Source organism: Manis pentadactyla, chromosome X, assembly GCF_030020395.1.
Source record: "Manis pentadactyla isolate mManPen7 chromosome X, mManPen7.hap1, whole genome shotgun sequence".
In the NCBI taxonomy this organism is placed as follows: domain Eukaryota; kingdom Metazoa; phylum Chordata; class Mammalia; order Pholidota; family Manidae; genus Manis; species Manis pentadactyla.
Genome location: NC_080038.1, coordinates 132456914 through 132469443, shown reverse-complemented (window position 1 = coordinate 132469443; position 12530 = coordinate 132456914).

Genomic DNA, 12530 nt, shown 5'->3' with positions numbered 1-12530 from the left:
GATTTTCTGTTTCTTCCTGAGTCAGTTTTGGAAGGTTGTATTTTTCTAGGAATTTGTCCATTTCTTGTAGGTTTTCCAATTTTTCATAGAATTCTCTAATATAACTTTGAATTTCTGTGGTGTCCCTTCTGACTTTTCCTTTTTATGATTTTTTTCCTCTTTTTTTCTCGGTAAGTCTGGCTAGGGATTTGTCTATTTTGCTTATTTTCTCAAAGAACCAGCTCTTGGTTTCACTGATTTTTTTCTATTGTTTTATTCTTCTTTATTTTATTTATTTCTACTCTGATCTTTATTATGTCCCTCCTTCTACTAACTTTGAGTTTCATTTATTCTTTTTCTAGCTTCTTTAGTTATGAGTTTAGACTGTTTATTTGGGATTGTTCTTGTTTCTTGAGGTAGGCCTGTATTGCTATGTACTTCCCTCTTAGAACTGCTTTTGGGATATTCCACAAAGTTTGGACTGCTGTATTTTTGTTTTCATTTGTTTTCATGTATTGCTTGATTTATTTTTTGATTTGGTCATCGGTCTATTGATTATTTCAAAGCATGTTGTTTAGCCTCCATGTGTTTGTGGACTTTTTTGTTTTCTTAGTGTAATTCAATTCTAGTTTCATACCATTGTGGTCTGAGAAGTTGCTTGATACAATTTAAATATTTTTAAATTTACTGAGGCTCTTTTTGTGGCCTAGTACATGATCTGTTCTGGAGAACATTCCATGTACACTTGAGAAAAAAATGTATATCCTGCTGATTTGGGGTGGAATGTTCTGTACATGTCTGTTAAGTCCATCTGATCTAGTGTATTGTTCAGTGCCTCTGTTTCCTTATCAATTTTCTGTCTTGTTGCTCTTTCTACTGATGTGAGTGTCATGTTAAAGTCTCCTAAAAGGAATGAGTTACAGTCTGTTCTCCCCTTTAATTCTGATAGTATTTATTTTACATATTAGGTTTTCTATGTTGGGTAAATACATGTTTATAATTGTTATACCCTCTTGTTGGACTGACGCCTTTATCATTATGTAATGTCCTTCTTTGTCCCTTGTTATTTTCTTTGTTTTAAAGTCTGTTTTGTCTGATATAAGAACAGCTACTCCTGCTTTTTGCTCCCTATTGAATTATTTTTTTTGATCCCTTCACTTTCAGTCTATGTATGTCTTTAGGTCTGAAATGTCTCTTGCAGGCAGCATATAGATGGGTCTTGTTTTTTTATCCATTCTGCAACTGTGTCTTTTAATTGGTGCATCAGTCCATTTACAGGTAAGGTGACTATTGATTTGTATGTACTTATTACCATTCTATTAATTGTTTTCTGGTTTTTTTTATATAGTTCCTCTCTCTGCCTTTCTCCCCCTCTTATACACTTCTCTTCTGATTTGATTATTTTATTTAGTATTGTAATTGGATTTCTCTTTTTAAATTTTTGGTGTATCTATTAGAGGCTCTAGGTTTCTTGTTTTTGTAAGGTTCATGGATAGCTACCTAAGTATATATCAGTTTCTATTAAGTTGATAATTGCTCTATTTCAAACATTATCTAAAAGCACTTCTTTTTCACTCTTTTTCCTCCTCCACACTTCCTGTATTAGGTGTCATTAACTTCATTTTTTTGTGTATCCTTTGAATTATTTTGTGTGTTGTTCATTGTACTACTTTTGTTTTAATTTCATAGTTGCTTGGTAAGTAATTGGTCTGCTACCTTTACTGTGGGTTTATTTTCACTGGTGAAAACTATTTAGGCCAAAGAACATTTCTACCTACAGAAGTCCCTTTAACATATCCTGTAATGCTCGTTTAGTGGTTATAAGTTCCTTCCACTTTCATTTATCTGGGAAATGTTTAATCTCTGCTTCAAATCAGAATGATAGTCTTTGTGGGTAGAGGATTCTTGATTGACGTTTTTTCTGTTTCAATACATTAAATATTTCATGCCACTCTCTTCTGGCCTGTAAAGTTTCTGTGGAGAAATCTGCTCATAGCCTTATGGGGTTTCACTTATAAGTAATCTTTTTTCTCTCTCTCTGGCTGCTTTCATACCCTCTCCTTATCCTTCATCTTTGCCATTTTATTTATTATATGCCTTGGTATTGTCTTCCTAGAATCCCTTTTGTTAGGAGCTTTCTCTGCTTCCATGAATTGGGTGCTTATTTCCTTCCCCAGACTGGGGAAGTTTTCAACAATTATTTCTTCAGAGAGACTTTCTATCCCTTTCTCTCTCTCTCTTCTCCTTGTGGTGCCTCTATTATACAAATATTGTTTCATTTGGAGTTGTCACACAGCTCTCTTACATCCATTTTTTTCCAGATATTGTTTCTTCTCTCGGTTCCTCTGCTTCATTGTCTTCCTGTTCTCTAATTGTCATCTCATGGATTGTCTCTTCTACTTGCAGCAATCTATTAGTCATTCCCTGCATTGTGTATTTCGTTTCAGTTACTGTATTCTTCATCTGTAAGTGTCTCTTTTTCAGCTCTTGTATCTCTGTGTTGAAGTCCTCCCTGAGTTCTTCGATACTTTTTCACAGATAAGTGAGCATACTTAGGATTGTTACTTTGAAATCCTTATCAAGAAGATTGGCGATCTGTTTCACTTAGCCCTCTTTTTGGTGTCTTGTCCCATCATTTTGTTTGGAACATATTCCTCTGCTTCCTCTTTTTTTTCAGGGTTTCTGTGTTTCTCCTTTGTATTAAATGGCTCTGTTATGCTTCCTGGTCTAGAAAGTAATTGCTTTATGAAGAAGCCACCCTGTGATGCCCAGAAGCTCAAGACTCTTTCCTCTCCAGTGTCTGGTTCTCCTTTGTAGTGGAGCCCTAGTTGCTGTTTGTGGGCTATGTGTGGGCTGCCTTTCTGTGTGTCTACCAGTAGTAGTCTATCTCAGTCCACCATGGACAAACGTTTGCCCAGCTGGCCCTTGTGAGCAGAGCTGGAGCACTGTACCAGGATCATTGTGGGCTAGGCTGCACTTTGCCTGCCTTGCAACAATGGTGGGGCTACTGGGTTAAGGGATATGTAGGGTGAGAGCATGGCACCAGGCTGGGCTACCCACAAGGATGAAGGAGTGTTTGGAGCTGGCTTCTGTAGGTGCCTCTCTAATTGAGTTGAGATGGGTCTGAGTAAGCTGGGAAAGGCTCTCTCTGCCTACTAGGCAGCAAAGTCTGACACTGCTGGGCCAAGTGAGGTGGTGGGCCAGTGGTGCACAGGGAAGCACCTTGGGGCTGAACCACTAGAAATGTGGATGGAGTATTTGGGGCTCCCAAGAGTGCCCAAACTATTGAGATGAGGGAAGGCTGGGGAAGTGTTGCCCACCTGCACTTTCTCCTGTGGAGAGAGCTCCATCCAACCCTTATCCCTCTGGTACCCCTCCCACTGCTGGCAAGTCTTTCATACTGCCACCTTTGCTTTGAGTCTCAGTGGGACTAATGGAGCATGCCTGTCCTCCAGAAGTGTCTAGAATCTCAGACCTCCAGAGTGCTCCAAATGTCTCTGGCGTCCAGCTCTGGTAATTGTCAGAATCCAAAGCAATGTGGACTCGTGTTCCCAGGACCCAGTGTGCAGATTTCCTGAGCACCTAACCCCTCCTGCTCTGTTCCTCTTCATCACACCTGTCAGCTGGGATGGGGAAGAGCTTGGATCCTTCTCAATTGCAGCTGTGCCACTTTACCCTTTTCTATGTGTAGGTGGTCTGTGTTGCAGTCTTCAGGTCATTTTCAGGGTTAGTTGTAGTTGCTTCCTTGATGTGTGTGTGGGGGCGGGGGAGGAGGTTTCTGCCTTGCCTTCCTACTCCCCCATCTTTTTCACACTCCCCAAATGTTGGTTTTTGAAGAGGTTAATAATATTGGTTAATATCCTCACAAAACTGGCTTAAAAAAAGGGAGAGAAAAACCAAATAACCAGTTTTATGAAGGAGCAGATATCCCTTTAGATTCTACAGGTATATAAAGGAAAACATTATGCCAATAATTAGACAAATGAGATAAAAAGTACTTGAAAAAGAAAATAATCAAACCTTGCCCAAGATGAAATAGAAAGTCTGAACAGCCTCATATCTGTCAAAGTAATTGATATTATTATTAACAACATCTACACATACAGAACCCCAGGCCCAGATTATGTCACTATCAAACATTTCCAAAAGAAATAATAACAATTTTACGCAAGCTCTTTTAGAAATTAGAATAACCCTGATACCAAAACTTGCCGAAAGCATTCCAACAGGAGAAACACAAATCCAACAATATTGTATCAAATATTCACACGTTTATATCTAGCAATATAGAAAGTAGAAAATACATTATGACTGAGTGAAATTATCCTAGCAATATAAGGTAAAAATATTTCATGTAATCCACCATATAATAAAAAGAAGATTAAATATTGAAAATGATATTTCAAAGATGAAAAGTTTCTCCTCCTCACAAGATACCATTCAGGAAATGAATAGGCCAGATACAATGTTTGTCATGGTCCCCATGTTTCCTGTAAAAACTACAGGCATAGCTGAAGCATGATTATTTAAAGACATGGTAGCATTGCTCTGCCTGATTCTCCCACACCTTGTGGGACTCCTAGAGACCTTGCAAACACAGGCTTCTAAGTGCTCAGCCTCCAAACTTCACTACAGAGGTCAAGAAGAATGTCTAAATGAGCCTCAGAAGCCTGCCTCCTTACAGGAGTTACAACTATTATTTGCTGCTGCTGCACGGACTATAAAATGTGTGATGACCTAGCCATAGAGAACTGCTAAGCCTGGCATGGTTCACCCACCTACTACTTGATACCTTTAGTGAATTCTTTGTTGTGCTGTTCAGTGAAGTATCCAGGAGTGTATGTTTTGTGCTACAAGAAACAGCTATAACTCAGAAACTGCAGTTTAAAAAAATTAGCTGTTGAACCAACATGCTATGGTCTTTGTATAATGATTAATTCCTTGACATTACCCACCATAGAGGCAGTCACTATAGGCTGAAGGGCACTGGAATATAAGAAACTGAAGCCCTGGGAAAACAGATAATTTGTTTTGGGGTGGGGTGCTAGTAGCAATGTTGGTGTTACTGTTATTATCTGAAGGGGGATCTTCACTGGCAATTATTGGGGGGAGGCCTGCTTGTCAATTCTAAGGAACAGAAGAGTAAGAGTTGGGCTTGGTTAATCCAGCGAGGACTTCATGGCTCTCTGTAACAACCACACATTTGTGGGGTGAACATTTTGATGATGAGTAATCTGAAATATGTGTAATGAGCATTATGTGGCAAGAAGAGTTTCTTGAATTTATACAAACACATATTCCAGAAAGCTGTAAGCCTGATCCCAACACTATTACTATCATTCTCAGGGTATTCCTATGTAGCAGGCAAAGTACATGCTGGTTCCTTCTACATTGACAAATGGTGAATAGCAGAGACAGTAGACCATGAGACAGTAGGGAACCAAAAGGAAACTATGGACCATCTGCTTCTCTGTTCTAACTGACTTGTCATCTTCTTGGCACTCTTTGGTCTCTCCATGAGGTTTAGCAGGGTATGGTTTTCAGAGCCAGTGGCCCAAGCATCCAACAATCACAGTGAGAATCAGGCCCCACTGCACCTTGGAGAAGCATGCCTAAGCATCTGGTGTATGTGGAAGAAGATATATGCAGCTACTCATTAAGAGCACTCTGGGCTAGTCACTGTGCAGGCTGTAGTTTACAGGCATAACTTGACTTAATCTTATGACAACCCAAAGATAGAGTAACTCTTATTACTCCCATTTCACAGATGAGGAAACTGATGCCCAGAAGGAATACATGAATGTCCAAGATCACATGGCCAATAAGTGGTGAACTGCTGTCTTGAACCCAGTGCATCTAATTCTGTTGCTCAGGTTATCTGGATGGCCCCTTACCAGCCCTCTATGAATAGGCTGAGAGGCAGCAGAAGATGGCCTTTGAGTAGCTGATGAACAAGCGAAAACCTCAAATGTTGATCCTCACAGGTAATAATAAATCATTAGTTCATAAAAATTAACTTCAGATTTCTACATGTAATGTGTTACCTATTTTTAACTTAATACAGTGCATGAAAGTATTTATAAGAATTATGCTCCCTTTTGAGTTCTTGACTTGTAACAGAATTTACATAGGATATACTTATACCTAATAAAACACTTAGTCAACCACCTTTAACTCTGTGGGGCTCTATCATATATATGATCATTAGACTCATTGGTGTTTCATTGGAGAATGAGATTCATAATTATATTTATAATGGAGCACATAAAGAAATAAATCCACTTATTAATATTTAATAATCATTAAGAACTGCTTGAATTGCATGCCTTAGGCCATGGTGTAGCTTATGTATAATATTCCTATTTATATGTCCACAAGAGAAGACAGAAGATTACATTCCACAGGAGGAATCACAGCACTACCAAACAAGTAATCCCAACTTCAAGTCTTTTTGAAATGGGGTAGGGTATAAATAAGTAATACAAGAAATCAACATGACCATAATTTCTCTTTTGTGTACTTATTTAACATTTCTTCCATCACTCCTCGGTCTTCATAGAAAAGCCTCTGCCCCATTACACTCATGCCAATCATGATGGCAACCCTCCCGGCCCATCCCCAGTGCTGTCACCTTCTGACCTTTCAGCATTCCACATCATGAAAGAAGGCTCCTGTAGCTCGGTCACTGTCTTTAGCCACCTCAACTACCACCATCATTCTGGGACTTAGAATGCCTAGGAGGCCCCAGCTGACTTTTGGGCCTCACAAGGCTTTGCTGCCTCTGAGCCCGTGAGGAAGCCTTCTTTTCCCCCACCACCTCAACTGGCACTCCCACCAGGGCCACCCCCACACTGTGACCATTAGAAATTCCTTCTCTGAAATCACTGGCCACATCTGCTATCCCTCTAACTCTCTATGGAATTTCTTCTCTTGATACCTCATGAACACCTTCAATTCAGTATAACAGAAATTGAGAGGAGCCAGAAGCATGCACATGGATTTCAGCTCTTTGATAGAATGTGCAGGTGATAACAGCACAGGGCGCCTTCTGCTGTGATAGTTTTCAACACTAGATGTGGCTGTACAGTCTCCCTCCAGGTTCTGGAACGTAGGCATCAGCACTTCTTCCTGGGTTAGAACATCTCATCAAGCTAAGAATTGGTGTCATGTCCAAAGAGGTGGCTGCACTGGGGAATGTTGTCCTCTGTCCCCCGAATCCTAATTGTTGTGGGCCTCGTGGTAGGCCTTATCACCTACCAGCACTCCAACGTTGGTGGCCACATATTTGAGAATGGCAGAGAGATAAACCTGGGTGGACAAGTCCAGGTGCTGGGCAGAGTGGTTTTCCTCTCCAGGATGTGGTCCACGGGGCTCACAGGGAACTGCAGCTTGGCTTTTGTGGAGCAGGAGGATATCTGCCCACTGAACTTGTAGGAGCTCGGACTTTTTTTCCAGACATAATGTTTTGCTCTGACTGGCCTACCTTGATTATCCAGTTGGCCTGAGCCTCTCAAGACATCAGTCACCAGTGCTCATTCCCATCCATTCTACCCCCACACTGCAGTCACTCATTGGTCAGGGAGCTGCCTTTGTGATGCCATAGACATTGGGATGTCATTGGTGTCTATGGGGCCTTGATCATGCCTCAGCATAGAAATGTGCACGTAGGAACTTGGTCATCCTAATGACTGGACCAGAATGCGACACCACTATACCCACTGGAGTGGCTAACACCTAGGGTAGAAAAGTATATAGAGCAACTAGAACTCTCATACATTGTTCGTGCAGTGGAGGAAGGTCACAGTCACTTTGGGAAATGTCTGACAGTTTCTTACAAAACTTAATATACACCTACTCTATGACCCAGCTATTTCTTTTCTAGGTATTTATTCAAGAAATAGAAAACTCTGTCTACACACACACACACACACACACACACACAATGTGTATCAGAATGTTTATATCACTATTATTCATGATAATCAAAGCTGGAAATAGTTCAGATATTCATTCACAGAAAAATGAATAAACAAGCCATGGTATAGTCATACATCCAGCAACAAACAAAATGAACTAAAGATGCACACAATAACATGGGTGGATCTCACAGGTGCTATGTTGAGTGAAGAAGCCAGACATGAAAGAGAATACAATGTATATGTACATGTATGTGGATATGTATATGTATGTTTGTGTGTATGTGTATATGAAGTTCTAGAAGAGTCAGACTTCTGGTTGCTCCCAAAGCGGTGGAGAGGCAGGATTGATTTCTGGATATGGGTGTAGATGACATGGATATACACATTTACCAACATTGTGCAGATGAAATGTGTACCTTTTAACACATACCATTTTTATGCTCTAAAGGAGGTATACAAGTGTAGTAATAAAGGAGCTTGAGAAGTGGGAAAGAGATGCAGATGAAACAAGGATGACAGAATGTTGATGGTTGAGGCTAGGTGAGGTATATGGGGTTTCATTATATTATTTTATTTTATATTTGAAACTTTCTGTAATAAAAAGTAAAGAAAAAGCAACAAAGGATGAAAGAATGAAAGAAAGAAATCAACCATTATTAATCCATCACAGTATCCTTGTCTGAGAATCCTCTCCAGTCCATTAGTCATCTCTAATAATCAGAAGGCATGTGAAATAACGCCTTTTCTCAATCCTTGGCCTGTGGCATATACTCCTGGGGTTGTTAAATGCACATACACACGTGCATACACATGAATAACTAGAATGACTTATTCTAATATATTAAAGTTGTTAGCTTCAGGTGGTAGGATTATGAGAGTTTTTAACCACTTTGTATTTTTCTGCATCTTCCAAATGTATAATTATGAATTAACATTTCTATTATAATTAGAAAAGTAAGCCATACACAAATTTTAAATATAATTTTCCTTGAGTTTGTCCTGTATTGTTACTACGGTTTCCAAAATTCAACAGGCTTTACCACATTATCACTCTCAGGAAAAGCAATGTTGCTAATTGTATTATTTGTTAGTAAAAAATCTTTTGCCGAGGTGTGAGCCTCCAAGGTACTTTTTTTGTAAAGATAAAAATGCAGTACTGCAGAGACTCCAGACATTAACCCAAACATACATGGTCAATTAATATTTGATAAAGGAGCCATGGACATACAATGGGGAAATGACAGTCTATTCAACAGATGGTGCTGGCAAAACTGGACAGCTACATGTAAGAGAATGAAACTGGACCACTGTCTAACCCCATACACAAAAGTAAATTCGAAATGGATCAAAGACCTGAATGTAAGTCATGAAACCATAAAACTCTTAGAAAAAACATAGGCAAAAATCTCTTAGACATAAACATGAGTGACCTCTTCTTGAACATATCTCCCCGGGCAAGAAAAACAAAAGCAAAAATGAACAAGTGGGACTATATTAAGCTGAAAAACTTCTGTACAGCAAAAGACACCATCAATAGAACAAAAAGGTACCCTACAGTATGGGAGAATATATTTGTAAATGACAGATCCGATAAGGGCTTGACATCCAAAATATATAAAGAGCTCACCCACCTCAACAAACAAAAAACAAATAATCCAATTAAAAAATGGGCAGAGGAACTGAACAGACAGTTCTCCAAAAAAGAAATTCAGATGGCCAACAGACACATGAAAAGATGCTCCACATCGCTAATTATCAGAGAAATGCAAATTAAAACCACAATGCGATATCACCTCACACCAGTAAGGATGGCTACCACCCAAAAGACAAACAACAACAAATGTTGGCGAGGTTGTGGAGAAAGGGGAACCCTCCTACACTGCTGGTGGGAATGTAAATTAGTTCAACCATTGTGGAAAGCAGTATGGAGGTTCCTCAAAATGATCAAAATAGACTTACCATTTGACCCAGGAATTCCACTCCTAGGAATTTACCCTAAGAATGCAGCACTCCAGTTTGTAAAAGACAGATGCACCCCAATGTTTATCGCAGCACTATTTACAATAGCCAAGAATTGGAAGCAAGTAGATGAATGGATAAAGAAGATGTGGTACATATACACAATGGAACATTATTCAGCCATAAGAAGAAAATAAAGCCTACCATTTGCAACAACCTGGATGGAGCTAGATGGTATTATGCTCAATGAAATAAGCCAAGCGGAGAAAGAGAAATACCAAATGATTTCACTCATCTGTGGAGTATAAGAACAAAGGAAAAACTGAAGGAACAAAACAGCAGCGGAATCACAGAACCCAAGAATGGACTAACAGGTACCAACGGGAAAGGGACTGGGGAGGATGGGTGGGTAGGGAGGGCTGGGGGGGAAGAAGATAGGGGGTATTAAGATTAGCATGCATAATGTGGGGGATGGGAGAAAGGGGAGGGCTGGGCAACACAGAGAAGACAAGTAGTGATTCTATAACATTTTGCTATGCTGATGGACAATGACTGTAATGGGGTTTGTGGGGGGGAATTGGTATAGGGGAGAGCCTAGTAAACATAATATTCTCCATGTAATTGTAGATTAATGATAACAAAAAAAAAAGAGAAAGAAAATGGGGATTACTCCCTGATAGGATAAAACTAACTGCAAATCAACGATTAATGCATGCTTTACATATCCTTAATTTTGATCTTTCAAAGGGTGTCAGATGATCAGCTATGGAAGTACATTTTTCTGATAATATTCCTTTCTCTTAAAAAAAAAAGCAGTTCCTGTGTGGTGATCTCCAATAGGTTCTTCACAATGGTATAAAGGTCATATCAAAGTGTGGGCAAAGGGTTTGTTTGTGTTTATACAGAGGATCAAAGCCTAATTTGGCTACACAGAAAATGAATTAAGATACGATATGAAGAAGAACTTCCAACATCAACATCCTCTGGAAGAGTCATTCCAGAAGATGAACATCAAAAATCTTCAACAAAGATCCTGGCGCTGCTGCAGTTGTAGCTGCAGTCATCCCACCGGTTCCTGGACTTGCCATTGGAATGAAGAAGGAGATATCTAAGCTGGCCTGTGCATACAGTAAAACAACAAATTTGACTGGAGCTTTACTGTCGGAACTCAACCAAGAATTAGGAGAAGTGCAAGTTGCAACGCTCCAAAATCGTGTGACTATAGACTATCTACTGTTAAAAGACCACATGGGATGTGAACAGTTCCCAGGAATGTGTTGTTTTAATTTGTCTGATTTTTCTCAAACTATTCAAATTTAGTTAGACAATATCCATCATATCATTGATAAGTTTTCACAAATGCCTAGGGTGCCTAACTGGTTTTCTTGGTTTCACTGGATATGGCTGGTAATTGTAGGTCTGCTTTTGTTATGTAGCTGTATTCCTATTATGTTAATGTATGTGCACAATTTAATTAGTAGTTTAAAACCTATACATGCTTATGTTACTCTACAAGAAGATATGTCAAAGAAATAATCAATCTTCCCATGTTTTCTTCCGTCTGCTACTTCTATAGCTTTTATCCTTCCTTCCTAATTACAACCCTTTAGTAGAATTAGTGCCTCATATAGAAAATTACTGAGTATCGTAATTCTTCCAAGTGGTAAAGATACCTCAAGACAAATGCTGGGCATAGAAGCCACAGGGCATAAATCTGCAAAGAAGTAAAAAGCTAACCTTTTCAAAGAATATTTCTTCTGTCTCACTTACCAACTTTACATTTCCCTGTATGGCCCCGGAAGATGACTGGTTAGCCAGAGACGGGTAAGATTCCTCAAGGGAGGAACAACCTAAGACAGGCACAGTCGCGGGGGGGCCATCAGGTGAGAAATTGGGGATCAACAGAGGTGAGGCTTAGAACCTCACCCCCCCCTGTTTTGAGAGAAACCTTCTGCATCTGTGGATGTCTTGTTGCCCTTGTCTAGCTTGGATTAATACTTAGTCTATAGGCACAGACCTGATCATCTACACTTGCCCTCTTACAGCACTAAATTATGCTTTCTATCTTTATCTTGCATCTACCTACCACTTCAGCATTTTATTTAAAATAATAATAATAATAATAAGGGAGAAATGTGGGATTCACATATAAATCATGTATAAAAATCAAACAAATAATCATATCTGACTTGATTGTTTATAGTTCATGATGTGTGATCAAAACCGAAACTTTCTGTGATATGACTGCCCTTGCACTGTTCACCATGTAAGAACTTATTCACTATGTAAGACCTTGTTCACCATGTAAGAACTTGTTTGTTATGCTTCAGAAGATTGGAGACTGTTGAGATATAGGCTTGGGGTTGATTAATTAATGACTGTGCATTGAGTCCCCTATACAGAATTTTATTGTTGTTAACAACCATTTGATCAATAAATATGAGAGATGCCCTCTCAAAAAAAAATGCAGTACTGCACAGGAGATCTGCTTATTAGACATTAGGCATGCTTTATGCAGAACCAAAATAACTCTTCAGAAATTTCCTGCCAAATTCACAGCTAAACTGTTATGCAAATGTAACTACATCTGAATTAAAAGTGCTGAAATGATACAGCCAACATACTTGGAAGTATGATTGCTTTTGGTGAGGTGGGCAGAAAGATTGGGATGTT